Source organism: Nycticebus coucang, chromosome 6 (genome assembly GCF_027406575.1).
Source record: "Nycticebus coucang isolate mNycCou1 chromosome 6, mNycCou1.pri, whole genome shotgun sequence".
Lineage (NCBI taxonomy): Eukaryota > Metazoa > Chordata > Mammalia > Primates > Lorisidae > Nycticebus > Nycticebus coucang.
This window is the reverse complement of record NC_069785.1, coordinates 131,879,016-131,903,961: the sequence shown is the minus strand read 5'-3', so window position 1 is coordinate 131,903,961 and position 24,946 is coordinate 131,879,016. Positions and strand designations below refer to the sequence as shown.

General features: G+C 40.7%; 1 protein-coding gene across 8 annotated transcripts in view; it reads right to left on the bottom strand.

Annotated features, from left to right (window-relative positions):
- Positions 1-24,946, bottom strand: part of OPCML (opioid binding protein/cell adhesion molecule like) — a 1,112,106-nt gene that overhangs the window by 449,130 nt on the left and 638,030 nt on the right. The gene's annotated exons all lie outside the window — the stretch shown is intronic.

Below are 24,946 nucleotides of genomic sequence, written 5' to 3'. Positions count from 1 at the left end.
AGGGTCAATACCTGGCTCACAGGGAGTCCCCACGTGTCAGGCCCTTCCTGTATGCAGTGAGGTCCCACAGGCCATTATGTGGCCTTGAATGAGTTTGCAGCAGAGAATCCTAAGCTCACTCTGGCATCCAGGCTGGCCTTTTGCAGTGACAATCATGGTTGCTGCTGAATTAAAAAACATAGGCGCTTTTGACATAGAGGGAAGCAGAACAAATAAACATATTCACCTGAAAATGGAGATGGGAGGTGAGGATGGAAGATCTGGTGCTGTGTATGTATTAAGATCTTTCCTGGGGAAGTGGTTTGTGTAGAGAGGGAAGGGTTAGGCTCCAATGAGTTCGGTGTAGGAGAAATGATATGATGTTCTGGCATAAACAGTGGGCTCTGGGACCCAGGTGATAAAGTGCAATAAAAGATTGGTCTTTCCCATCTCCCCAAATTTTGCCGTGAGAGGACAGTATGGGATTGGTCTTGGCCAACTACAGGCCGAGAATGGCTGTGGCCACAAGAGCAACATGGTAGCACAGCAAACTAGCAGCTGAAGAGTTAATGCAATGAGCCAACCATGAGAAGGGGAGCAGACTTGCCCCAGGACAACTGTGGGTCTGCCCTGGGTACCCTCCCAGAGGGTTCTAGGAGAGTGACTTCATGTACTTAGAGGCTGGAAAGCCAGTGGACATTTAGATTTCGTGTCCTAACACAGAAAATGGCAATTGGAATAATGACCAACTTCTTTGTACTAAACAACAGTCACCAGGAACACAATGTTGATTCATGAGCAGGCTTGAGCTGCTAGTACATTTTAGGGAATGCCCACCTTTTGATTAAAGTCTTTCTGTTACTCAGATCCTGGTCCAGTGATTTGCTTCCATACTTGGGTACTTGTGCAAAGCAGAGGGTAGGCTCTGGCTCTCCACCGCTGTTTTTCTTCAGCCCTCTTCAATGTCATCATGTTCCCTTGAGGCCCCCAACACATCCACTTTCCCCACAGCCAGCCTCTCTGTGCTCCTACTGATCCACATCCCCCGGAATCCATCTGTCCTCTCACCTTCCCCACAGGCACTCTGTGTCCTACCCCTGTTCCACATTCCCTTTCCTGGTCACCTCTACATCCTGGGCCTTCTGTATGCAGTGTGGATCACTCCTAGGTTACTGACCATCCCAGGCATTCTGATGTCTAAATCATATTCACAGTTCACTGACAGACAAAAGCAAGAACTTGGGGCTTAGTTAGTGTCTAAGGATATTAACACAGAGGGTGCCAAAAAAAAAAAGTATATACATTTTAAGGAAAAAAACTGTATTAAAATTTGAATACTCAATATGGACTGATAACCAAAGATAAAAACAAGTCACGCTGAGCACCTGTTATAATTGCAGCAATCAAACGTGACTTGAGTACTTCATACTTACGGATTTTTGGATTGGTTGGTTGACTGAAAATCAATTTCACATATTTTTACCTGGGGAAACTCTGTACATCAGAGCATCCCAAGATGGCGGAGTCAAGAGGCAGCGACTTAAGTTCTCTGCCAGCCAGACTTCGGTGGGTAGACAGCTCAGGAAGAAACAGTGCAAATCAGAGTCAGAAATTGTCTTGTAGCTATTGTGGTGTCACAGAATCACCACTGGATTGGGAGTCAAAAAATATGTTTAGGGCTCAGATCTGTCACCAACTCACTATGTAACTTCAGTCAAATCACTTAACATCCCTGAGTCTCAGGTTCCTCATTTGCCAAATAAATGAAATAATGTAGATGCCTCCACTTCCCAGGGTCCTGGTCATGCTCTGGCTTGTGCAATAAAGGCACTTTAACTCTGAAGTAGTGTATAAAAATCAGATCTGAAATCTCTCTGCCATAGGTGATCTATAAATTGTAAAATCTGACAGAAATTACAAGTAGGAATTTAATAAATTTGAATGAAATCATGAACAAAATAGAGAATTCCATCTTAGATGAAAAAGAAAGAAAAATGGAAGTCTCGTAAAGTCTTGAATCACAAAGTAAAAATCTCACTTGAGATTGTTCTCGACCAAAGGAGAAAAAACCTTGTTTTTCTATATATGGGGCTTTGAGGTTCTTTTCTAGAGGTTCAACAACATAGTAGGGAAAACCCTCAGAGCTCATTATTTGGGCAATTATTCCAGGTCTATTCTGTGCCAGGTACTATGCTGAGAGCAGAAAATGCCCCCAAGATGAGGAAGCGCGTCAGAGCTGGATTTTTAGAGCCCTGTGGGTGTGGAGCACACAGCCCCCCAGCCCTGAGAGAAGGGGACAGATGCAGGACACGAGCATCTGCCTGGAAGTCACTACCCATTTGCTGCACAAGTCAGCATTGTCGGTTCAGGTTGTAGGTTACTCTCTCCCTCCCTTCTTTTTAAAAAATATTATGTATAATTTTGCAAATGGAATTAGGGGGTGGTTAGGAAAGAAGGGATAGAATCTCAAACAAGATATGACTATAATAAAAATACAATCAGGGAATTACCAACATCTTCCAGAACCCAGTCTCAAAATTTTAGTTGAAAAGAAACAGAATGTTATACATACACACACGCACACATGCATATATCTTCTTATAAACTGAATTTAATACCAAGTAAACAACACGTTTAAAACATATCAAATACGGTTTGTTCATAATTCTTCCACAAGCTTGCTTCAAACCAATATGTATATTTTTAAAAGCTGTACACAGAAGAAAGCGTATTTTTCTATTTTTGCTTGGGAGGCACTTTTTGCAAACACTGTAAAAAGTCCATGAAAAATGTTTACTAGAATTGAACAAATAGTAGAAACTGAATCATTCGCTCAACTCAGCAGAGGAAATATGGATTCTGGTCAGCGACCATCCCTTCTAGGCCTCAGCATTAGCATTTAAACAGCACAATTTCTGAAGCTGCCTGAACTCAGCATATTGTTTAAAAAGCAGTGACTCGACACTGTTACATGCGTGGAAGGCCAGAGCAGTCCTCTGTAGGTTTGGACACAATACTCCTCCACAGACTGGAGGAGTCGCCAAGACCGAGGCCAAATCAAGAACAATTATCTCAGAACACGGCCAGCTGTAATTACCATGCAGCTCCAAACCTATACACGAGTGATTATGGCTCCGGAGCCAATTTCAGTGGTTTTATTATTATTAGAAAAAACTCATAGATAATGCAGAAGGAAATGGCAGGTCATTTGGCCCCTGAGAGTACTTTATCCAGTTGAGCCAGTAAATGTTTCTACCACTTCCTGAGAGAGGCAATTCCAAGATCTAATAACGGCTATTGCCAGGAATCTGTTTATTCCTGCTGGTCAGCTGACATTTTTTTCATATTTCACTTTATCCTTTTAACATTTAGAAATTTCATCTCCTTGGAGCATTCCTGCCCCTTAGGAAGAAAAAATAGCTTAAAAATTATGCTACATATAAAGCAAGAATCAACCTTCAGGAGATCTTATAGTGAGCATGGCCACAAACTATCTATTCTATCACATAGAACATAGAATCCCTTTTGATTCTTATATTATGTGGCCAAGGTACAAAAGGATAAAAAATATTTTTCATGAGGAAACTGAAGCAGAAAAAGGTTAAGTCGTCTAAGTAAATTCTTTGCAAATCTAATGATTCCACAAACCAAGGGGCTGTTAGAAAGTTCACCAGCAAATCTCTCATGCTACTTCTAATCATATTAAGCTACGGATATACTTCGTCCTCTGCTATCCAAGTAGCACTTTCTTAACAGCGCAGCTGTCTCTTCTGAAGCATCATGCCAAAAAAAAAAAAAAGAATCCCAATGGGACATCTAGAAGTCTTATTACTATTTTTGCCTTTTATTGTTATTGTTGTTGAGACAGAGTCCTACCCTACACCCTGAGCAGAGTGCAGTGGCGTCATAGCTCACTGCAACCTCAGGCTCAGGCTGTGGGCATCCGCTGCCTCAGCCTCCGGAAGCTGCTGGGATTATAGGCTCTCGCCGCAGCGCCCGGCTGGATTTTTCATTTCTTTATGAGTCGGGATCTCACTCTCGCTCAGTCCTGACAGACAAGGGGCAGTTATGGATTATGATCTTTGTTTGTTTGTATTTGGGTTACATGAGCCATTTTTTTTTAACTGTGGATTTTCATGTGTAATTAAATTTAGTTTTGAACCACCATGTGAATAACATGAACATTTGCATAACATTTTAGAACATACAAAGGGCTTGTAAATGTTACTTTATAAACTATCACTTCCATACAGCGAGGTACTTGGAGGTGGAATCGATTTCATTACCTTCAAGTCAGAGATAAACAAGACTTGGGGACCTTAAACTCTAAACCTGAATCTAGGGGTTCAGCTTCAACTCCTTTGATCTTCCTTCTCCCCTATGCCACTGCTCATCTGTATTTATTAATCAAGGCATAAAGATGTGAGTAACAACCAAAAGCTAGATGTGTAGAGAAACAAGCCCAGGCTCAGATGTTTTCTGGGCTGCCTGACACATTCCCTTCACTTATAGCTCTAAGATCCTTGGTGATTGAAAAGCTCTGTGGTAAGTGGTAATAATTTTAGTTCAATTAGTGAGGAATCACAGAAAGTTGGAGATGTACAAAGTGATCTCTCAAAAGTCTTCCTAGCCACATAATTCAGTAATAATCTGAATTATTCCGCATGCAATGCCACGTTGCAACTAGTTTTATTTTGCATCTGACACCTTGATGGGTGTGGAAATGGACTGTTGTTGGGAAGAGTGGCCCTGGAAGAGAACTCAATTCATTAAAATGACAAGATGCTTCCCCTGTCACGGACTCAGTGTCTCAGGTGCTAAAATGCAATAGCCCAAAAGTGCTGAGAACAAAGGCGATCCAACTGGTGACTGTAGATTAGCTAGCACAGGAGCCTCACCAAGATAAATAGAAGTTACTTTCATCGAGGATGAAATAAAATGGTTGTTTTGTTTTGGGGCTGTGGAAGATGATATAAAGTTAAACCCTCTGCCAGCAGAGCTTCAGGAAAAGTAGACTGTCAGACACATTTAATTGATTTCTTTATGGAAGTAGCTGAAAATAGAGCACACCAGTGAATCCGCTGTAATTGTCTAACATTTTAGACAGGGCTTTCAGGAAGGGAGGATGGGAGCTCCACGAGGCTGAAGGGTTATTCATTTCTGGGGCAGGAACAGAAACCCAGTTAGCGAGGCTGACTCAAGAAGTCGGATCTAGCTCTTACCCCTAACTTTTCATTCCTCTGATCTCTCTGGCCACCTCTATAAGTATGATGGTCCTGTAACAACTTCCCCACATGTAAGAATGCTTGATTTAAGAGTGCTAGCAAGGCATTTGGAGTCCTCTAAATGAAAGGCAGTGGAAACATACCGGATAGTGTTATTATCTAAGTTAATGAGCAGGTTGCTGGCCGGTAAAGCAAGAACGGTAATAGAAAATGTCATTCAATCTGCATGCAGGGAAGTGACAAGGGACTTCTCTTGGGGCTCCGTGTTCAGGCCAATCTTATTTATTATTAATAGGTGCAGTAATGCTCTGATATTCTTTTGTGAAAGGTACTCTGGGGGTGCAAAGTGCTTCTCTAGCTTTCACTGATCAAGCTTCCCTACTTCTGTAGGAAGCCGGGAAGTAGTAACTGTTATTTCTCTCAGTTGCACCAACAGAGAAACCAAGGCACTGACAGCTGTCTTCCTCAATTTCTCCTAACTGGGCACTGAAGCTAAAAAATCAAAATAGTGGAAGGAATGGCATGTTTAGTCCATGAGATCATGTTTGTGTCCAACATGTTTCACTGCTGCTGTGATTTTATAAAGGGGGTGGCATATTAAATATGCTTTCAGGGTTATGCAATATATTAGATTCAGTTAAAAAAAAACTACATAAATTCTCAGATGACATGAACCTTAAACAGTGTCAGTCTTGGACTGTGGTGTTAGATATGTTACTCTCTTATATCTCAATGTACACGACTTCTAAATAGGGGTAAACTTTGTTTCTTCCCTTCATTTTTCTTAAATGGAAATGAGCGAGACGTCCCAGTAACCTTACTGAAGGTTGGTTTAAACCTGAAGCCCAGTTTAAGACTTTCTTCTGGCCTATGGGAAAGGAAACTTGGATGTCAAATTTCTGTTCGCAAAGACACTAAAGGGTCATTACTGCTCACAGTCTCTGGGACTCTGGGCTCGGAAGCTGAGCAATGAGAAGGGAGAGGCTGTGGTGCATCCTCGGTTGAGCTAGAGGCCACCCCTGTTGAGGATAGGTTTCTGCTGCCTGGTGGGCATTCAGGATGCTTGGTCTTTGAGAGGCATTTGATTTTGAGGGCAGGATATGCCTATGTATATAGGCACGTGTGTGTGCACATGTGTGTACAAGTGTGTCAGCTGATCTTGCATTTACCAGCAGGACAGGTGGGAGGCTGAGGGTGCTGCCCCGGATAGGCTACCTCCACAGACCTGCGGGGAGGGTGGTCTTTGCTGGGGAAGGATACCCAAGTCCATGAGCAGAGGGTAAAAGGTTAGCGTAAGGACCACACCATGGACACCTGGAGAAAAGGCTCCTTGGGAGGAAGACAGAGTTGGAGCTCAGAACAGGAGCTATGATTACAAACTAGGGCATACGAGGGCACCTGCACCCATGCCGTGGGGTCGGCATGAAGAATAAAAGGGCTAGATTGTTTATTGCAGACCAATTTACAATCGCCAAGATGTGGAAGCAACTTAAATGCCCATCAACCTAAGAACGGATTAACAAACTGTGGTATATGTATACCATGGAGTACTATTCAGTGTTAAAAAGGATGGAGACTTTACAGCTTTCGTATTAACCTGCATGGAGTTGAAAGACATTCTTCTTAGTAAGCATCACAAGAATGGAAAAGCAAGAATCCAATGTACTCAATACTAATATGAAGCCTGCAGATAATGTAATACACACCCACACAAGAGAAAAACTCAATTCAAGTTGGGGGGAGAGAGAAAGAGGGAGTGTGGAGAGATGAGAAGGGAGGGGGATTGGTGTGCTCCCACCTAATGGACACAGTGGAAGGGTGCATGGCACACCTCTCAGGTGCAGGACACAATTACAAAAGGGACTTTATCTAACAAATACAAACATTGTAACAATCATTTGTATCTTCGTATTAATCTGAAATAAAAGAAAAAATGGAAAGGGGGCATCAGACTGGATTCCTCACCCCCAGACATACCTACCCTGATAGGAAGGGACACCCAGGTCCTGGGAGAGAGCTGCCAGGAAAGCAAACACCAAAATGCCCATCCAGGTCATGGTGCCAAGAGCAGAGAGTTGATATTGCCACTTCTTCATCCTCAACAAAGTGCTCAGGGGAGAGGATGAGTGGCTGCAGCGGTGTGAAAGCAGCAATCGTTTTTGAATAACAGAGTATAAATATATGAACACGTATGTGCATTTGAACAAAAATGCCCAGCACTTGGGAGGAATGACCCAGAAATGGTAAAAACAGGATGGTGAGATAATAAGTCTTTTTTCTTCTTTAGATGATTTAGTAATTTGAACCTAGCACCTCCATTATTGAACTTTACCTTCATAAATTCCACAGCATCGTTTGTAACCCCTGTTTGATACAATCTACTGTCTTGCATTGTTAATGAGCTTATTCTGTGGACTCTTGGTTCCTCAGCTAACTTCTTAAAAGACAAAACTGTTTTAACTATTGCGTGTATCTCTGCAGGTGTCAAGCACTCTTTGCACAAAGTAGGCCTCGATGCATTTAGGTGGCTTCATTGCCTGAAGATTCAGACAAACGTTAGGCTGTGCTGGCAGGTCTGAGCCCAGAAGCACTTCTCATGCTTCTCATCCACTATGACCATTTACAAAGTGTGACAAATAATACATGTTTGAGAAAAATACTCAAACATTGTATACTTACATGGAGCTTAGAAATCATAATTACTACGGCATTTTACATTAATGAGGATAAGTAATAATAACATAGATAGCCTCTTCTCGCCTATAAACTCCAGGCCTACCTACTTCTTGCTAGATTCTTTAACCGCATGATATTATTTCAGCAACTACGTAAGACGGATATTATTAATTCCATTTTAAAGATAAAAAAGTTGATGCCGAGAGAACTTAAGTAATTTGCTCAAGGATGGAGCACTAATAAATCCAGAGAGTGGGCCTGATGTCAAGTCCACACGTGCTCTCTCTAGCAAATGTGGGGTTTACCTCCTCACTGTGGCCACGTTCCTTGAGGGCAATAAAACCAAGCCCATAAATACTAAAGTATTCACTCACGTGTCAGATGGTTACTATTAAAAGGATGAAAGGTAATAGGTGTCGGCCAGTATGTGGAAAAAGGGGAATGTTTGCATGTTGTTGATGGGAATGTAAATCAATGAAGTCATATGGAAAACAGTATGGAGATTCCTAAAAAAAAAAGAACTACCATATATCCCAGCAATCCCACTTCTTGAAATTGGAAGTTGGAGAGTTACGGAATGATACCTAAATATCCATCAACCAATGAGTAGATAAAGAATGGTACTTACTAAATGCAATGAAATACTATTCAGCCTTTAAAAGAAGGCGGTACTGTCATTTGCAGAACCTGGAGGAATCCAGAGGACATTATATTAGGGGAAATAAGCCTGACACAGAAAGACAAATGCCACATGATCTCACTCACGCGGAATCTAAAAATATTGAATGCGAGAGATAAAAAAAGTAGAATGCTGGTTACGTGGGGCAGGTGTGGGGGCGGGGAGGACAGGAGAGTGGAGGTTTGAGAAGATGTTGGTCAAAGGACATGAAATTTCAATTTGATAAAAAGAGTAAGTTTATGAAATCTACTGTACATCAGGGCTACGATAGTTAATGACAATGTACTATATTTTTGAATATTGCTAAGAGAGTAGATTTTAAGCGTCCGCGCCACACAAAATAACCACATAAAGTAATGAAATACGAATTAGCTTAATTTAGCCATTCCACAATGTATACACATTTCTAAATATCATGTTGTCCAAGATGAATATGTACAATTTTCAACTGTCACTTTAAAAAAAAGAATTTTATCATAAAAAGACTATAGTTAGCCCTCCATATCCATGGGTTCAATAGCGGGATTCAACCAACTATAGCTAGACCATTAACACATCGTATGCTTGCATGAAAATATCACTCGTACCCTCTAAATCATTTGTGCAAATACTAAGTGCCAATAAACTTGTTTTTAAGTTTTAAAATGCTACATCTGTTCTAGACACATACAGAATTTTTTCCTTATGATTATTCTGTAAACAATGCAATAGAACAACTGTTTACAGAGCATTTACCTTGCATGAGATATTACAACTAAGCTAGAGATGATTTAACGTGTACAGAGGATGGGTGTCGACTACATGCAAACACTGCAATGTTTTGTGCAGAGGACTTGGATATCCGTGGATTTTGGCATCATTAGGAGATCCTGAAACCAATCCCCCCTGGACACCTGGGATTTCTGTACATTCTGTCCCTATTGGTTATGCGCATAGTTTATTGTGTCTCCCCCTGTCGGAATACGTGCTGGAGTGCAAGGCTCTGGTTCTGAGTTTTCCTCTCCAGTCTGGCCTGGCTTAGGTTACACACTTGAATAGTCCTGTTTTGGACCAATGAGCGCTGCTGCTGTTTCTGGAATTGCCTTCCTCTTTGCAGAATACTCCGTACTTCACTCTCCTTACTTCATGGACACCTTATTAATGCATGTGCGCCTTTGTTTTGTTTTTCTATTTATCGTTAAACCACACCCGCTTTACCTAAGGTGCTGAGCCACTCCTGTAGTCAAGTCTGGTTCTGGCTGACTTTTTTTGGTTCTCCAATGTAGTCCCAGCTGAACTAAAATTTCATCTCATCTTTCTCAAACTTCTTATCCCTTTTCATCACTTAATTTTTCCTCATCAGCACCATGTATGTTATATTGTTGTTTCAAAGTATGTCTCGGTTTTCTTCAAGGTTAAAGATTTTGCCTGTTTGTTTGCTTTTTATTTCTGACCTATTAAAACAGTAATTTTTCAACCTGTGCTGTGGCACACTGGGGTGCTGTGAGAGGATCTGAAGTGTGCTGCAAAAATTTTTAAAGAGCATTAACTAAATAATTTTGAAAGAAGTTCAAAGCACAGTAAGTATGTATATTCTGGTTTTCACTCTTTTTTTTTTTTTTTTTTTTTTGATCAACATAATTTGAGTGTGCCTCAGAAGTTTAACTATAGGTTCAAGTGCACGATGAGATTAAAAAAGAAGGTTGAAAAACACTGTATTAGAACATTGCCTAGGACACAGTTTATATTCAAAAATTATTTGTTAAGAGGGTGAATAAAAGAAATAACTCTTTTCATTTTTAAAGATTTTCAGAAGAATGAAAGAACTTTAAAACTGGGGTTATTCACCCTAAATATTCTGTGGAGGCCTTAAGTCTGCTCCTGAACATGGCTGTCTTCTGAGAGACCAACCCACCCAGCTGTTTCAGATCCAGGATGCTGATAAACTAATCACAGGAGTAAAAGGCTTCCAGATACATAATTGTCTATGATTCCTTCCCTACCTGGTAAGGGATGCAGGTGACAATAGGACACAGATTTACGGCATTCTACAAGTGAATAGTTCTAGGCCTGGCCCAGTTTGCAGAGCTGTTAACTGGCAGGGCCAAGATTTCTACTGCAACTAATTCACCCCTTAACAAACCCCCAGACAGGCACCATGTCCATTCCCAGTTTATGGGAAGGGATCTGAGCCCCCAGAACCCTTAGACAACTTGCCTAGTCAGATGCCACAGAATAGTTCATAGTGAATCTGACTTTAGAAAATTATCTTAACTGCTTTTCTTAGGTGTTAAACTGATGTCTGCGAGATACTCAACGAGAGAAGGAAGGGACGTACAGTGAAGGCTCTGAGTTTCTGATTTGCCACCAAGCTGCGCTGCTTGCTGTCTGTTCCTGCCACGTCACCTTGCTTGCTCCCAGGCTACCCGCTCAGTGGGATTATTATAGTCACACTGTAGGTTAAAGGTTCTTGGTTTCAAGAAGAGCTTCTTTTCTTTCTGGGGAATCCTGTGGACAGCAGCACAGAGGCAGTGAATACTGCACGGAAATGCAGGCTCTGCCTGTCATCCTCACAACCAAGCCCTCAGTGGGGAGAGACACCCTGTCTGTAACCCTCGGCCGCACTGTGTCCTTAAGGCTGAGGCCACTCTTCCAGCCAGAGTTCTTATTTCGTCAAGAACGAGGCTACACCGCCTTCCAGGAGTGGTCAGAAGCCAATCAATAGATGCCCTTGGTCATTCTGCAAACTTGTCTGACTCCAGGGTTCATGAAATCTCCATTTTCACAATTTATAGTTCTGTACTATCTTCTTTTCACCAACGTTTCTATACATTCAAATTAAAACTAAGTATTCTAAGAGATGTAAATCATGGTTTTGATGATGACTCTAGAACCAAGGTAGACAATATTCTTTCCTTTTTGTAAACCATCTTAGTTTCTTTCTAAGCCCAAACGCCCCTGGGGATGTTGTGGACTTGCTCTTTGAGGCCCTTCTTCCTCTGAAAGAGAGGAGGTTGGGTTTACAGTTCCACACTTCCTACTTGGGATGAAAATCACCCATCCGTCCACTGGGCACCCAGTGGGTAGTAGAGAGATGTGGTATTAGGAGAAGATATAGTAGCAGAAACTAGACCAAAGGGAAGAGGAAAGAAAATGGAAAAGAAAGAAACTCATATAAAGGAAGTTATCACAAGTCAAATAAAGAAGGAGCACTGGATATCGACAGTGAGGAAGGGGTGAGGAGTGCAGGTATGAAAACAAAGAAGAGAGGAGGAAGGATTAGAAATATATATATTTAAAAGGCATCAAAAGATAGCAAAGGAATATGAAAAGAGATGAACAGTGATTAAATCAGATAAAAACACAAGGAAAAGGTGAAAGATAGGTTAAAATGCAATCAAAGCATTTGCAACTTACTTTTCTGTATTTGCTGAAAAATATAAAAGACTGCTCCAACTTAATAAATGTACCTCTCTTTCTTAGACATGTGGTGTTCTAAAAATTATTAGCTAAAGAAATAAATAATTACCCTGTCACACTGGATCAGGCTCCTGCTTTCACACCAGCCCAGGGTCAAGTTTCTGGTTATTCTTCTTTGTAAGAGCATCGTGTCTGTTCAGGGAACAGGGCCCCCCTATTGAGTCTCCACTTATATTTAATGACTACAATCAATTATATTCTTCTTTTCTGCCCATGACATTTTGTCAATTATAATTGGGGTGGGCATTTTTGCTATTACTATTATCATCATTATTATTTTCAGTGATAAACTATCAGAACCTGGCTTGGTTGATAGAAAATCTATCTGGATTCTGGCTGTCATCACAGCTCTGCCGATTCCTTTGAAGTAACCTGCAGCAGTGCTGAGAAAAAATAAACACTGAAATGATCCAAAAGAGTGACTAAGAAGGAGTAATCCCTCCCTCCCTTCCTTCCTTCCTTCCTTCGTTTTCTTTTTTTTCTCTCTCTCTCAATTTTCCTAAAGGACAAACTACCTTTTTTGGAAAGACATACTTCAAGTTGTTTGGGAATACTAGGAGAAAGAATTTCAGGTTCTTCCTAGAAAATACCGTCACCCCATTCTTGCCTCTTCGGCAAGTCTTAGGCCTTAGGAGGAAACAAAGTTGTTACCACTGATCAGAACAGACAGCTAAAACCACCCATAGATAGGCCTTGGTTAGCCAACTCAGGACTGGAAAGAAACGTTATGAATAAAACCTTCAAGTGGATTAGTAGAAAAAAATGCTTTGACAGTCTGTTTTCAGGTGAGGAGCTGGGAACACCAGAGCTCTGAAGAACAAGAAATCTAAGAACACTCACTTGGACAGCGATTGAGAGTGTAAACAAAGGCTGAAAACCATGAGTTCAACTGTCATGGCAGCTACTGAATTTTAACCTTCCCCCTCACCAGCTACCAGAAATGATTTAAGATAAATACCAGCCCAAGTAAATGTGTAAGGAGTAGACTCAGATTCTAATGGAGTCATAAAATTGCCTGGAATATAATCTACATAAGCTTTTAAGCCTGCCAAGTATTTTATTTGAATATAACCAAAGAAAATGGGATGTGCATTTTGAAATCTATGAAATTTTCTGTTTTTGCAAAAATGAATAATAATCATTTTTATGTAAAGTAGAAAATGCCACGTACCCCTACTACACTGTGAAGCTACTTACTGGTGAATCCATCATTTGTTTTGCAAGATTGACAAGTAAAATAATTTTGCTTTTAACACTGCCTCTATCATCTTCAGTGAGTTGCTTCTGAGCCTTAGTTTTCTCTTCTGCAAAACAGGAGTAATATTATCAAACTTGCAAGTTGTTATGTAAATCACTAATTCATACAAGATTATAGATGCCCATAACTGGTGACTTTCAGAACTCATTCACCCATCCATCCATCCATTTATTTATTTATTTGTCTAATTATCAAAGGCCTCCTCTGTGACAGGCACTCAGCTGGGTGGTACTCAGGGGGTTCCTTGGTTGTTTCACTTAGAAAGTTGAGTTTGACTATTGAGCACCAAAAAGCGTTATCAATAAATGAAACAGATTATCGTAGCCCAGGTGTCCATAATTATTGGAATTTGCACTCAAGAACACAGATGGGATTTAGTCTAACAAACAAAACTTTAGAAATGACGGAGAGTTTGAAGTCGTTGTGTAAGATTCTGTCAAATTAAAAAAAACAACAATGCAAACCACCAGTTTTTTCAAGCTCTGGTAGGGCACTGTTCTCAGAAAGCTCGCTACAGCTCAAGTCCAAACCAACTCCAATGCAAGGAAGGAAACATTCCTACTGGTTTCACAGAAGCCAGAAATTGACAGTTCTTGACAATTACTTCTGCTCTGTAAACCTTAAGCCCAGCAGGCCCTCAAGGGGAGGAGACTCTGCTCACAGAGGGAGGGGCAACGTGAGGGCAGACATATTATCTTTCAAAGCACAACCTCAGAAGTATCCCAGCAGCTCCTCAGAGCAAAGCCTTTAAGATCTGAGTTCAGGGCTGTCCAGCTCTGTCTCTTTAACAGTGTCAGTCAGCGCTACCCAGGAAACATCATTACTCAGAATTTCACCTTGCAAATAAATAGCTCTGAACTACAGCCAGAAGCAATGGAATCTCTCAAAGACATTATCTGGAAATAGTTGGTGGGCAGCACCTCAAGCCCCATTAATCATCCTCATGCTTACTGTACTTCTTAATGGCTTTTATGGTTTATCCTTTGAATGCCAGCAAAAAGTATGATTTTTCCTAGCTTATTCTATTAAGCAGAAATCAATATCTAATATAAATGTGCCGACGGTAGGGTATTTGGAAGGGCAGGAATGAACTAGCTCCCAGTTTTATCTTGCCCTGCCCAGAATGGTATGTGGAGATTGACTATTAAAAGAAAGGGGAAACACGCCTGGTGCTTTCTAAGGAATCGGAGCATGGCAGCTCTGGGAACGGCACGCCTATGAACCAGCAATATGGATCTTTGGGGATAAGGGATGTGGTTTTTGCTTTTCAAGACAGGTAGGGCTCAGGAGAAGCCTGTAACCACAGACTGTTTCAGGAAGCAAAACAAAAAGATGCTTAATTTTCTCCAGGGAGAGATTTTAAATAAAGAAACATGAGTGGTAGTGATTGGTCACGTGGGAGAAAGAAAACAGGAGCTTTGCCTCAAAATTCTCTGACTAGCACAGGCAAGGGAAAGCTTGTGTAGCTGCCCAGTCACCTCCCTGGGTGCCAAGAGGCAGCAGTCACCTTTTGAAAGTGATATATTATCCCACCAAGTGAGAAGCAGCAGCCACATTCTGCAGAGATGGATGTGCAAAACGTGAAATCTGTCTTTTCAACCTGCAGAGAAGGTTTGAACAGTTCAGTTCTGAAAAGTCATGGTCAGCATTTTTGATGGCAATCATTGACAGCTACTAAGCTGGCTGGAAAGAAAAAAAGAGAGCGAGCCTTCACTGAAAAGGTTTTTCTAAATGGTGATGCAATATTCACTTGAATAAGAGCAAAAGAAAATGTGAGGTCTAAGATAGCCATGAGTTACATTATGGTGTCCATGAACTTGTCAGTACAGCACGTAACAACAAATACATCCGCATTTGTCCCCAGCTTCCCCATTGAATTGTGCTAACCGCAGGAGCTCAGCTGACTTCTGTCTTTCTTCTTTATTTGCCAAAAGGGTCAGCAAGACTTGGCCTGCTTATTCCATGAGCTTGTTCTAAGAGTCTTACTAGATATGAGGTGAAATATGAAAAGCTCAGACCTTAGATAAACCACAGAGCCCCTTTGGAGCATCTCCTAGCTAAAGATTTCAAGTCCTGGGTGAAGTTGGCTGGAGTAGGGATGTGGCTGAATTTCTTATACTCAGGGAAAATCTGCTCATATCTTCACGAATACTCTACCCTCTCCCAGACATCACTCCTTGCTTTATGCAAAACAGCCTTTCCTCAAAAAGAATGAGGGCCTAAAATAAACACTAGTGACCAGAGTGATGTAAATTACTATTAAGTGTAGCCATATGGCCACAGGAACATCAGGGAGAAGCTTCTTTTTCTAATTGTTTACATTTTATTTTATTTTTCTCAGGCAAACATGAATAATGACATTAACGTATGCACCATGTCAGTAGAATGCTTTTATATTGGTTGGTGGTGGTTCTCTGATGATGGCTGATTGGGCAGCTTAATAATTTTTATATTGGTTGGTGGTGGTTCTCTGATGATGGCTGATTGGGCAGCTTAACCAGCTTTCCCTTGCCTGTACTAGTGGTTGTCAATTTTTTTACATGTCAATGTGATTGGGTCATGGGGTGCCCAGACATTTGGGATTCCCTGGGGACATTATTGAGTGAGGTTAACAGTTAAATCAGTAGATTCAGTAAAGCAGATTGCCCTCAATTATTGGCTGGCCTCATTCAACCTTTTGAAGGGCTAAGTAGAGCTAAAAGGTAAATAAAGAAGAATGTACTTTGCCTGACTACCTTGAAGACGGGACATGAGTCTTCTGTCTTCCGACTGGGACTTGATCTAGAACTTACACCACCTTCTCGTTTTCCAGTGTACCAACTATAGGCCTTGGAACTTCTCAGCCTCTGTAATCACATGAGCCAAGTCTTCGTAATAAACCTCAATCTTGCCCTCTCTCTCTCCCCGTATAGAACCTCCACAGTTATCCACCTTCCTACATTGATCACCTCCTTAAACTGACTTTATTTTCATCTCATTGACCACCTCTGTGTGTTCACCACTTTGTTACAGTCCCTTGGGCGGTCAACTTACAGAGATTCTACTGTGTGTGTTGGGGGGGGTATGATTAGATATACTAAATATATGCATCTATAGATGTAAATATAGGGATATATAGAAACGGAATCAATAAATCCATGCTTTAGTAGATAGATATTTGTACTTTAGCTATACTCTGTCTATTGATTGATCAATTGATCGAGAGATCTCCTATTTAACGTGTTTCTCTAGAAAACCCTGACATATACAGCTAGCATAGAAAATGCTGGCCATGGCTTTTAGATCTAGAATGTTCAGGCACTCTCTACAGTTACTATGATGCGTAGAGCAGGATGAGATTTCAAAGATCTCAGCATTAAGTGCATCACATTCAAATTTGCATGCTCTGGTTAAGAAGCAAATTCATCAAAGCTCAGAGGTGAACCGAATGGCCCATACCCTAGGCTGACATCATTGCTTTCCATAAATGACAAAGGGATCAGAATAATAGTAACATGTTTCAATACACCCCACTTCACCTGATGGCTCAGTGGTAGGAACTTTGTATAAATGAAATTAATGTAAATAAGCTATATCCTTGGAGCCCAGAGTCTAAAACAAAGCACAATGGAAATCACAGTTTCTGCTTTCATTAACATTTCACAGATATTAACAGAGAAGCTGCTGTATGGCAGACATTATAACAGGCACCTAAATAAGAAAGATGACATGATATTTCTAGTAAGATGTGGAAAGTATGCAGTCAGTGCGACAAAGTTCTGGGTGAGCTGGAAACAAAGAAGGCACAGGGTGAACAGATGCATGAGCTCAAGGCCACTCTGATCTTCTCTGCATCAGAGTTTTTCAGAAATCAGTAAGTTAAAGGCAGGCAGAGTTACCAAAACTTCTGTACATTTCAAAAACAAGACGAGGTGTTATTAGAATGGAAGAATTAAAATAGAAATCAGACTTTGCAAGTTATTAGAAGCAACCCATAAACCAAATTATATTCTGCAAGAAATAAAGTGGGAAAGATACTGGGAAAGTGAGCTTCTCCTTTCAGAGTGACATTTTTGAGATAAAAATATGATGGGTGAGAATAACAAAGTTCAGTGTGAAGTTACACTGCACAGCTATTAAAATTCTTACACTGAGGAACTACAAAGCAACTCCCAGGTAACAGCTAACCTCAACAAGAGTGCAATGAATTCACAATAAAACTAGTTCAGAAGGGTGGAGCCTGTGGCTCAGTGGGTAGGGTGCCGGCCCCATATACCAAGGGTGGCAGGTTCAAACCCAGCCCTAGGCCAAACTGCAACAAAAAAAAATAGCTGGGTGTTGTGGCAAGTGCCTGTGGTCCCAGCTACTTGGGAGGCTGAGGCAAGAGAATCTCCCAAGCCCAAGAGTTGGACGTTGCTGTGAGCTGTGACGCCACGGCACTCTACCGAGGGTGACAAAGTAAGACTCTGTCTCTACAAAAAAAAAAAAAAAGACTAGTTCAGGACTAATAAATAGATTTTTCTATTAGTATTTGTGTAATAGTGGGAGATATTCTAAGAGCCTATTTCCTACATGGACCAGTTTGGAAAATCAAAGAAACAAAAACATACATTGTACCATCCCATCACACCTTCTTATGGCAACTTGGGTATTTGGGGTATTCTGCGTTGCACTGCATAGAACAGGAAAGCGAGATTTCAGAGACTTGACAGCCATGTGTTCTCTTTAAGGCTGAGATCACAATATCACACCCTCCTCCCACCCACACAAGTGTAATCCAGCTGAATTCCCAGGTGGACACTAAATACTTTCTCTTCTACTTTTTCTGATTCCCTTTATTCCGAACCCTTCATAGTTCATCTCGTTATAGCCCTTCATCTTTTTATTACGTGTTAACTTCTCTCTTCACCCCTTTAGGCTTCTTCTAATCTGTTTGTAATGTCACGAAGAACATGAAATTAAATAATTAAAACTTTCATATGCACATGTTTGTCACACAGACTTTCTTCTGATTGGCTATAATTGACTATTAAAACCTTTATAATCTAAGTGTGTCTATGCTTATATATGGACATATCCATTTATAAGTATATACATATATATCCATCCATATATATGTATATGTATGATATGTAAATATGTATATCTTCATATATCATATATTAACATAGACATACACACACACACACACATATATCTTCCAAATTTCAAACAGTATCTCATTTTCCCCATTACACTATCACAAAGAAATTCAGTGTTCAAAAAAAGTTTTGGTTACACGATTGCAAGAGGGACTTTACCTAACAAATGTAATCAGTGTAACCTGGTTTACTGTACCCTCAATGAATCCCCAACAATAAAATTAAAAAAAAAAAAAAAAAGTTTTGGTTGATTGTGACAATAATGGAGATACATGGGGATTAATTTTAATCAAGCAGCAACCGTCCAGACGCTGAAAACAGAACTCAGGACACTGGCTTGCAGTGTCACTCAGCCCCAGGTAAGGCTGCAGCCTGTAAAACACGGTTAGCGCATTTTGCAAAAAAGTCAATTAAAATGTACAAAATAAAATGAGCACCCAAAAGGAAAAGTGATTCGGGATATGAACTGGTTAGCATTTACAGTAATTACTAGAGATTACCACCAAATTACTAACCACATTACTGGTAGAATGGTCACATTATTCTACCCCTATAATGATGCTGCATAGCATTCAAGTAATTATACATAATTTCCTCGACTCAGTCCAGACAGTAATTTGAAACAGATCCGTAGCCAGATCTATATTTCCTCCCCAACCTCTGAAATGGAGCTCGGTATTGCTGTTACTTCCAGACAACACTCCCCACCCCCACTGTCCATTCCCAACCTCTTGCCATTTTTGGCCAGAGTAATAGCTGAGTGGAATTGTGTTGTTATAAATCTGACCTTATGACAGTGTGGTCACTCACATGACACTATTTGTAAGGGGCTCAAGCAAACCATCCTCTCCACACGGGGGTCATGACTGCCTGAAATGCCACCGTTTACACTTTATCTAAGATGAAGTGCCCAGAAGTAATTTACTGGACTGACTTACAGGGACATTTGGGCGACGAGATCTCCAGCTCTCATTTTTCTAAAATGGGGAGGAAATGGGGAAGGCAATGAAGGTCTGTACTGCACATTTGGCTTTCAGAGCAGATACTTACTTACCCTGTTTCCCCCAAAATAAGACATCCTCCGAAAATAAGACCTACTTACAGGAAAGATAAGATGTCCCCTGAAAATAAGACCTAGCGCGTCTTTGGGAGCACACCTTAAAATAAGACACTGTCTTATTTTCAGGGAAACAGGGTAGAATTCGAGATATCTGTTAAGAGACCACGCCCAGGAAAGGAAGAAGGAAGCAGGTCTCTCAGAGCAGCACAGGCCTGGACATGGTGGCCTGCTGCCTTGGGAGGGGGTGTGAAGCCACAGAGGGGGCAGTTCTCAGACCTTGAGGCTGACCCTGGAGATGGCCTGCTGACTGTACTCCCTACAGGTGAGTAGAGATTGGGCTAAGGGCACATATCTGTAATACCATTGTTAGGGTGAAAGCATTTCCCGTAAATGTCCACTCTAAGTTTTAGGCCCAGGTTTTATTCTTAGGACCTAGATAAGATCCAAAATTAAAAAAAAAAAAAAAAACTCTGTCTTCAGAAAACAAAAAATGGTAATACCAGCTCTATCATAAAGGATACACAAGTGATTGCAAAAATGTGGTCTTTTCAAATCAGCCTAAACTGGATTTCCAAATTAGCAGCCCCAACTGTGACTGTGTAGTTGCTTGCATTTGTAGTGCCGAAAAGTTGTATTCACAGATAAGAGAGAACCATCTAACATAAGGCTACCACATTTCCCCCTTCTCCAAATCTGGGAAATGTGGCTGATTTGCATATTTAGCATACATTTGCATTCTGTGTTCAATAGCCCCTAACTCTAATTATGTAAAATAAGATAAATTAGTACAGTTTCACTGCCATTGTATTCTAGCCCCGTGGTTAGGGGCTAAGGAGACTTAACTTTTTCTTCCTCCTTCTGGCTCATTTCCTTTTAGGACAGAAGTCATTTGATGTTCAGTCTGGGGACATTTCAAGGAAAATCCTTAACTGTAGGAGAGGGGGATGGAAAGAAAAAGGAATGACCAATGATATCCAAAAATAGAGCCGTGCATTTTCTAAATCTACCAAAGTAAGTTTAAAATGCCGACTTGATCAAATATTAAACAAAAAATGAACCTTGTAAATATTTTATAAGTAAATATAAGACAAAGCACTTTTAAACAAAACAAAAAGTAGTAGCAAAATCAAATCCAGCACACTGACTTTTGCACAACATACGAATTCCTATCAGGAAGGAAATAAATGGCTGTGAGGACAGGAAGTGGGTGGAGCAGCCACAGCAGCTCAGAAGGAAGGTGGCAAATGGCCAAGTGTTATCACTGCTCCCAGGCCTTCATCTCTTCTTTTAGGTATTTTAGGTGGCCTTCATAGATCCTTAGAGACACTTGATCTTGTTGGATCACTCTGGGATCCTGACGCTTGTTAACATGAGCTTTCCCATACACAGTCATGAACCCTCCACCACCACCTTACCACTCTGCCTCATTGGACATAGATTTGTTCAGCACTTGCTATGGGTTAGGAAGCCTGTTTGGTTTGAGGGTACGAAGGTGAATAAAAAGTACAGACTCAGGTTGCTAGGAAGCCATGTGGAAAGCTGAGAAAGTGGTTACAGCATAACAGGCACTGGACGAGAGTCAGTCATGTGCAAAAGTGAGAGGAGGAAACGCAACTGGACGCTTAGATCTGCTGGAGAAGGGGCTGGGAAGCAGGGCTGACTAGGCCGCAAAAGGCTTCCAAAAGGAGACAGTATTTTATCTAGCTCAAACTGGAAGAATAAAGAATTCCCTAGGTTAGTAAGTGGGGGGGGGGGGGCTTTCCAGGCAGTGGGAATTATGTGTGTCTATAAAAGCATTTGCATCTACCAATCTGAGCACTCAGTGAGTGGGTCCAAATTATGAAAATAAAGACAAAGGGACATCAGCTGTGACAGTGGGATAGAGTTCACAGAGGAGGTGAGACTCTCCTGTGACATGGTCAGAGTAGAGGGCAGGGCACTCCCACAAGGAAGAAGCCTCACAGAGGCAGAACTGTGGACCTCAGGTGCCTTAGGAAAGACACAAAGAAACTGGTCTAACTGAGCCAAGGGAAGCCAGCAGCAAAACAGAGATCAAGGTGCCCCAGAAAAACATTGTACACGTGGTGGAGGGAGTCTATTTTCTTTTAAATAAAGAGAGGGAAACACTCTTATTAACTAATTATGGTGGATCTGGCACCATGCTGGGCATATGTATGTAGTCATTCTTTGTGGAAAGCACAGACAGGTGAATTAGGAAGATACCTGGAAAGATAGCGCAAGATTAATTATCCCACAGAAAGGAAGGCTGGTGTAGAAGGATATTAGGGGGCTAAAATATTTCAGGTGGGAAGGGATGAAGCCCTCAGCTAGCCTGCTTCCAGTAGGAATAAAAATACAGGGCACGATTAAAGGGCATTTTGAAGAGAGTCTTATAAAGCGTGCTTTGATTTAGGTCAGGGTGATATACAAGAACATTGCTAAAGTTTTGAGTGTGGGTAAATGGAAGAATGGCGGGAATAGGGAAACCAAGAAGATGGGAGAGGCAAGGGGATGTGAATGAACATTTATTATGTGCCAACTGTATTTTTAATATTTACCTATCCATTTTATATTTAGCTCATGAATCCTTATAAAATATCTACAAAATAAAAATCATTCTTCCAGATGAAAAAATTGCAGATCAGGGAGGTTTTGTGAATTGCCCAGAGTGCACAGGGCTAGTAAATTAAATACCCAGAATTGACTCTGGATTGACTATAGTCCAAATTCTATCTCAGCTCCTTCCGGTATGTCATGTGTGCTGATTAGAAATATAATGTGTTTGGACTTAAATATGGTGAGTTTGAGATGACAGTGGAACATTCAAGAAGAAATATCTAGTGAGCAGTTAGACTTAATAGGATCATAGATTTATAGAGCTGGAGGCTTCTTAAAAATTACAGAATCATACAGCCAAAGTTCTAAAAAGAGATTAAAGCTGGGGTTATCTGTTTGGGGAAAATTCAGATATCAGAAAATGAGTGAAGTTCCCATAGGAGAGAAAATATATAGGTAAATGACTGTCCTTTGGGCATGCCCAACTTTCTGGGGCAGGGAAAGGAAATACCTCTAATAGGATAGGACAGAGGCTTCTTGAAAAACGAAGAAGACAGCAAGGTGCCTCTCCCATCAGGAAAAGCAGATTAAGAAGTAGGTAGGAAAACATGTCGAATGACTTCAAAAGGTCCCAGAAAATGAGGCATTTGTCTATGACTGTTAGAAGTGCCTAAGAGAGAACTTGTCAGAAAAACAAGGAACGTAATACAGTGAGACAAATACCAAATACCAAGGGTAAGATTGCCTGGGGTTTCTTTATTTGACTACATCTTGGAAAATAAAATACAATTTATAGGGAGACATGTAAAGTGGGAATTCTATGATGATATATCTTGATTATAGTTTGCTGTGGTTTAAAAAGAGGATGTAACAAGTTATAAAATACCATAGGGTTTTGGTTCGTTGAGATGAAAACTGTTGACAGCTATTATTATAATTCATGGTGCTCCTCATCGTTTTGGGTAAAATTTCAATAGTGGTTACAATTTGAGTCTATGATATTTGACATATACATAATAATAACTTAAACATTACCAAATTATTTTTACTAAAATATATAGATGGATAACCCAAAGGCACTATTTTGCAGAACTGAGAAGTAATTGCTCAGATTTGTGACATATTAATTAAAAAATTGTGGTTTCTAATACAAGTAAAAGACTGTTTGCAAAAAGGAAAGGCTTAGTTCCAGGAAGCTACACCTGACTAATTACTGGGGTAAGGACAGGAGTCAGAGCTGAGTCTGAGCAGTGCAGCTCCAAGATGACATTTGTCATGGACAGTGGACAGTACCTACCTGGATCATACATTGCCCCTTCTCCTCCACCTCACCCTTCCACAACATAAATTAACTTACCAATGAGGCACAAGCACACCCCACCACCAAACGCCACCTATCTCCATGTGAGCCATGGCATGAGATCTCTTCCTAAATAAACATCAACATTCTCTGCCACTTGCCAGAGATGTCTAAAATCTGGGGATCTGGAGGAGGACCCCCCGGGCAATTGAAGCAGCTTCAAAAATACACTACTGGGACCTGATCAAACTAAAAACTTCTGCACAGCCAAGAACACAGTAAGTAAAGCAAGCAGACAGCCCTCAGAATGGGAGAAGATATTTGCAGGTTATGTCTCTGACAAAGGTTTAATAACCAGAATTCACAGAGAACTCAAACGTATAAGCAAGAAAAGAACAAGTGATCCCATCACAGGTTGGGCAAGGGACTTGAAGAGAAACTTCTCTGAAGAAGACAGGCGCATGGCCTTCAGACATATGAAAAAATGCTCATCATCTTTAGTCATCAGAGAAATGCAAATCAAAACTACTTTGAGATATCATCTAACTTCAGTAAGATTAGCCCATGTCACAAAATCCTAAGACCAGAGATGTTGGCATGGATATGTAGAAAAGGGAACACTTCTACACTGCTGGTGGGAATGCAAATTAATACATTCCTTTTGGAAAGATGTTTGGAGAACTTAGAGATCTAAAAATACACCTGCCATTCAATCCTATAATTCCTCTACTAAGTATATACCCAGAAGACCAAAAATCACATTATAACAAAGATATTTGTACCAGAATGTTTATTGCAGCCCAATTCATAATTGCTAAGTCGTGGAAAAAGCCCAAGTGCCCAGCAATCCATGAATGGATTAATAAATTGTGGTATACGTACACCATGGAATATTATGCAGCCTTAAAGAAAGATGGAGACTTTACCTCTTTTATGTTTACATGGATGGAGCTGGAACATATTCTTCTTAGTAAAGTATCTCAAGAATGGAAGAAAAAGTATCCAATGTACTCAGCCCTACTATGAAACTAATTTATGGCTTTCATATGAAAGCATAACCCAGTTATAACCTAAGAATATGGGGAAGCGGGAGAGGGAGGGGAGGGAGTGGGGAGGATGGGCGGAGGGATTACACCTACGGTGCATCTTACAAGGGTACATGTGAAACTTAGTAAATGTAGAATATAAATGTCTTAACACAATAACTAAGAAAATGGCAGGAAGGCTATGTTAACCAGTGTGATGAAAATATGTCAAATGGTCTATAAAACCAGTGTATGGTGCCCCATGATCACATTAATGTACACAGCTATGATTTAATAATAAAATAAAAATCTTGGGATCTGGTAAGGCCTCCATTTACATGGACTGCTAGAAAGGAACTAGCATGTTCCATAATCTAAAACCACATCTTGCTAATTACCATTCTCTTGGGTGACTGAGTTAATTTCTGCCTGTGGTTAAACACTCTGCTTATACTACTCTGGTTGTGGGTCAAAAGGTACAGAAAGAAAACACAGTTAACTCCCTAATATCATCATTTGCTACACATAATATCACATTTTTTATTATTTTGTACATGGCATCTAGGACTGAGCACTACAGAAAATGAAGTTGGTATTAGCGGTGCAAGT